Source organism: Elephantulus edwardii, unplaced genomic scaffold (genome assembly GCF_000299155.1).
Source record: "Elephantulus edwardii isolate Elephantulus edwardi_28Jun2011 unplaced genomic scaffold, EleEdw1.0 scaffold00444, whole genome shotgun sequence".
NCBI lineage: Eukaryota > Metazoa > Chordata > Mammalia > Macroscelidea > Macroscelididae > Elephantulus > Elephantulus edwardii.
Genome location: NW_006400194.1, coordinates 133,352 through 139,232, shown reverse-complemented (window position 1 = coordinate 139,232; position 5,881 = coordinate 133,352).

Sequence of the window (5,881 nt, the reverse complement as noted above, 5' to 3'; positions counted from 1 at the left end):
TCTTCTATTCTTAAGGAGTGCTTTGCTTATTCGGGGCTTTTCCCCATTCCATACGAAACTGGAGATTGCCTTTTCCATCTCGTTGAAGAATGGGGTTGGTATTTGTATTGGGATTGCATTAAATGTCTTTGCAGCAAATTTTAATGTTGTATCAAGTGAAAAGATGTTTTTGCAGATCATTCTGGGATGTTATAAATCCCAGGACAGGGAGGCCCATCTCACTTCTGCAGCTTCAGGCCAACATCATCACCATCAACATCAGTGCAGGCAGTTTGGAGCGCCCCCCGGTGGCCATAACTGAAGGATTCACGGTTGCATGAAGAAAAACCATAGACCTACAGCCTTTCTGATGGCATGGAACAAGTCAAGTTAAAAATAAGCCACAGGCAAGGTAGGGAGAATATGTTCTAAAACTCTGCAAGCTTTATGCTTTCTTAATTTGAAAAGCAAATTTTGTGTGTGTGTGTGTGTGTGTGTGTGTGTGTGTGTGTGTATGTGTATACTTTTTTTACATAGACTTTAATTGTTGTTGTTATGTGCCATCGAGTCCCTTGTGACTCATAGAGACCCTATCATACAAAATAAAATAATCAAGCCCACTGCCATTGAGGCAATCCTAACTCAGTGTGACCTTCCATCAGGTTTCTGAGTCTCTAAAACTTAATGAAAGTAGGCCACTACCTCTTTTCCCCTAAAGCAACTGGTGAATTCCTAACACATTATGCCACTAGGAATTCTTTCATTGTTTTTAGTAAAATTTTTTATTTTGTGACTTTAATGAAAGTTTACAAAAAAGTTAGATTTTCATTCATTAATTGTTGCACATTTTTATCCTCTTTCCCTCCATCCCCCCAGTTCTCCTTTTGTTTTATAAATATTCATTCAATGTTGCACAATTACCCTCCTTCCCCTCTCCCGAGTCCTCTTGGTAATGTACCTCTTATTCTGGGCTGTTGTCATACATATAATGCCTGATCATATTGTCCTCTTAAAATATTCTTTCCTTCATCCACTCTTATCCTATTCTCCTCCATCCCCTCATGAACTTGTTTCCTTTTTACCATGTAGTTGTTGTATGTTGGAAGCAGGAGGAGCAGCCACTTCCTAAACAGCATACCTCCAGGAACTCTATGAACTTTGACAAATGTCGATAGTTATAGAAAGACTTCAGACCTTTTGTTCATAGGGTCGCTATGAGTAGCATATCAACAACAACAACAGTTGTATGTGGCATTGAGTCAGAGCTGACTCATAGTTGACTCTCCAGAGGGTTTTTAGAGGCTATATATTGCACAGCTGGAGACTCTCCATCATTCTCCCATGGAGCAGCTAGTAGATTTGAACCCAAACACTCTCTGGTTTGGCAGTGAAATTCCTTACCACTCCTTGCAAATTCAGTTGAATAAAAGTATAAAGTTCAATTCAGATGTCCATATTTTGGTTATTTTTACCACTTTTATGAACAAATACAACACATTGAGTAATTTTTAGCTGCTTTTCTTTCTCATCTGCATTCTTGTTCTTTTCTACACTTATTATTTCTACTTACAGGAAAGAGTCTCTGTGGCCTGTGCAGTGTCTAGTCCAGAGAAGGAAGAACATCAGATTGTCTCTTACTACCAAGGCAAGAACTCTGACGAGGTCTTCAGGAGCCCATTATGTATATGCAGCCATGTCCTGTGAGTCTCCCCTAACCTGGGTCAAATGACTAGATCCACCTCTGTGCCTTCTGAGAATTTTAAAGGGATTGGAAATTTCTTAAAGACTTTACGGTCACAAGTCCTGAGATGTGAACACTCTTAGATTACCCAGCATCCCTGGGGAAATTAGTTCCCCAAATTTTCAAAGTTGGAGGACTTACATTAGTGTCAGGAAAGGAAAAGGAAAATAGGAAATGACTTTTAATAGAAAAGACACAGGATAGAAGGAATTATTGCTCCCTCAAAATAGTTATTGGAGAAAGTGAAATAAGTGTTATGGCAGAAATTCTTTTCAAGGAGTATTCAAACATTTATCTATATTTTTTACCTACCTTTGTAGAGATCAGTGAATGAAGACCACTTGCAGCTTCTTAACTCTCTGCCACCAGAGCTCCTTAAATATGGGCAAACAGAGGCTGTTTATTCAGAACTAATTGAATGTACTCAGCCACCATCCTTTACTTTGGGAAGAGACTCAAATGCAGGCAACAGCAAGAGGGAAAATTTTTTAGCAAAAAACTAAGAAGAGTTTAAGTGTACCCTAGTTGGAGATTGTTGGCATGGGAAACCTGAAGGGAGGTTAACTAGAAGCAGATACGATTGGTTCAGGGTTACATTTGACTTTCTTAGTTTGGTCTTGAGTTGGAAGCATGATCTGATGTGGAAAAACACTGTATACTAACTTTGTAAGTAAACCAGTATAAAAGAAAAAAGAAAAAAAGAAAGTTTGACCAAAAAAACCCACCAAAAAAAAAAAAAAACCCAAACAAGTAACAGGGTAACTGGTAATCCCTGACAAATGATCACTTTTCAGCGACTTCCTGATTCTTCTAAGCTGATTACTGCAGAGGTAGTGGTTTCGATGCTTGGTCTACTGAAACCACTAAATGTGCAGTTCCAGAAAGGCCAAGAAAAAGTAGACATGTGCCCATAAGAGCTCATAGCTCTCTTATTAAAGGCACTCAAGAGCTTCTGCAAGTTTTGTCAAATTTGTTTGTGTCATTGTTTCTTACAACTTTCCCATAAGTTTATAGGTGGTCAGTAGCTTTTAAGTAAGGGGAAATGCCTTCAAATTTACCACGCATGCCAAAGATGAAGAAATTGAAGCTTTTACCAATTTCTGCAGTCTGAACTTGATCAAAGATGCAACTAAAATGCATTATACTTACTGGTGATTGGAATGTGAAAGATGGACACTAAGGAGGACTGGTAGTTTGAAGCTATGGTCTTGGTGATAAAAATAATACCAAAAAAAGCATGATAGAATTTTACAAAATCAATGACTTATTCATCGTAAATATATTTTTTTAACAGCCTAAAGGGCAGCTCTGTTGCCTAGAGGGGATGGAATTGCACTGCCAACCCAAAAGTTTGCAGTTAGAATCCACAGACCACTCCACGGAAGAAAAATGAGCCATCTCCTTGCATGAAATTTAAAGCCTTTGAAAAACCCACTGAAGGGTCAGCTATGAGTTCCAACTTGACAGAAATGAGCTTGATTTTGAGTTAAAGGTCAATTATGCATGAGACATTGCTGGCTGAAATACATAATAATCAAATTTACTACATCTACTTTAAGAAATGATGGAGAAACTCATTATTGGCAGTAAGAATAAGGCCAGGGACTGACTATGAAACAGATTATCAATTCTTCACATACAAATTCAAGTTGAAACTGAAGAAAATAAAAAATAAGTTCATGAGAATATGTCTCGCCTCAGTTCAACCTGAGACTCAAGAATAGATTTGATGCACTGAACACTAATGACCAAACACTAGATGAGTTGTGGGATGACATCATATATGAGAAAAGAAAAGGTCATTGAAAGATGGTAAAGAAGGAAAAGACGAAAATGGATGTCATAAGAGACTCTAAAAATCACCGTATGGGGAGCTCTCGTGGCCTAGTGGCAAGGATCTACAACTACAATTCCAGAGGCGAACGGTTCAAATCCACCAGATGCTCTGCCGGGGAAGGAGGGACAATCTCCTCCTGTACCAGTCAGATCTGATTTGACAGTACACGCACACAAAAATAATAAAATAAAAAAAAATTAAAAAAAATCACCTTTAATGTAAAATAGCTAAAATATATAGAAATAATAACTTTAAAAGGCTAAATAGAAAATTTCCAAAAAAAGTTCAATGAGATAAAGTACTATAATGAAATATGCAAAGACCTGGAGTTAAAAACAGAAGAACATACCTAGTATTATCACTCAAGTTGAGCAAAACTGGATTTAAAAACTCAAACTTCATGTTTATTGTTTTTCCTGTTATGTGCCCTTGCGTAGAACATAGCAACTCTATTAACACTTGCTCTGAATGAACAATAGAGCTCACTTCTTTCTTGAAGGATGCTATATAGGAGGTTCTGGTGGCTTAATGATAAGGAGCTGCACTGAAATCCCACGGGAACATGGCTTGGATCTACCAGCTTCACTGTGGAAGAAGGATGGGCACTCTTGTATGATCAACTGCCTCTGAATGCCTGCTGGAGGGTCACCTATGAGTTGGCTCCAACTTGAGGCCCACAACAACAACACAGGCAAGATTGTGAATGATGAAGGCTGCCTTAAGGGAAGGTAGAAAGACTATACAGTGTCATAGCACCAAAAAGTGCTGACTGATAATCAACTATTTTAGGATTAACATATGACCAAAACTAATTATATCAAAGGAAGAAGTCCAAGCAGTACTGAAAATATTAGTAATAAAAACAAGACTCTAGTAATTCATAGAATAGCAAGTGAGTGAGCTGCTTGAGCAAACAGATGCAAGTACTGGAAACACTCACTTATCCATGAATTGGAAAGATAACTTCCAATCAACTGGAAGAGATTTATATCTGTACTGTTTTTAAAAAAAATGATTCAATAGACTGAAAAATTATTGCATATGATCATTACTATCACATGCAAGTAAAATTTTGTTTATTTTTTGTTATTATTAATTTTAATGAACACTTACAGAGATTTTGGATTTCCATTCATTCATTGTTGCACTTTTCTCCCCGCCCACCCCGCCTCCCCCAGTTCGCTCTTCTCCTTGAAAAGTAAAAGAAAAATTCCTTCATTGGTATACAGTCCCCCCGCATCCCGCTGCCCCGAGTATACTCCACTCTGCAACCTTCATCCCAGACTCTTATGATAATCATAATACCCTATAATATATTGCTTTTGAACTGTTCTCTCCCTCAGCCGTTTCAATGCAGTATCCATAATTTATCCAGTTTTTCTCATTCTTACCCCAACCCTGATGTCAGTCCCATTCTACAACAGTGGCACCATGCAGTGTTTGTCCTATTGTGCCTGAGATATTTCACTCAGCATAATGTCCTCCAGGGTCACCCATTTGGAATAATATTGCATGAGTTCTTTGTGTTTCAATGCAATGTAGTATCCCATTGTGTGAATATACCACAGCTTCTCTATCCATTCATTTGTTGATGGGCACATAGGCTGTTTCCAACTCCTTGCTATTGTGAATATAAGTAAAGTTTTACGAAGAAAATTAAAAAACTGTTGCAGCAGTGTGTTGACAGGGAACTGCAAGAAAGTCAAGCTGGATTCAGAAGAGGACATGGAATGAGGAATATCATTGCTGATGTCAGATGAATCTTGGCTGAAAGCAGAGAATACAAGAAAGTCATTTATCTGTATTTTATTGACTATTAAAATTCATTTGATTGTGTGAATCATAAGAAGATACAGGTAACATTTCAAAGAATGAGAATTCCACATCATATAATTGTGCTCACAGAGAACCTATTCATAGAGCATGAGACAGTTTGTCAAACAGAACAAGGAGATTTTGTGTGACCTAAAATTAGGAAAAGATGTGAACGAATTTTGTATCCTTTCTCCAGATTTATTTAAGCCGTGTGCCAAGCAAATAATAAGAATGCATCAAAATTGAAGGAAGACTCATTAAAAACCTGTAAAGTGTAGATAATACAGCTTTGCTTCATGAAAGTGAAGAGGATTTGAAGTGCTTACTGACAGAGATAAATGATTACTGTAGTCAGTATTGATTACAGCATTTTTTAAAAAAATTTTAATTTAGTTTGTTTATTTTTCATTTCGATGAACATCTACAGAGATTTTGGAATTCCATTCATTCATTGTTTCACCCTTCTCCCCGCACAACCCCCTCCCCCCTCCCCCCCTTTGCTCCTCTCC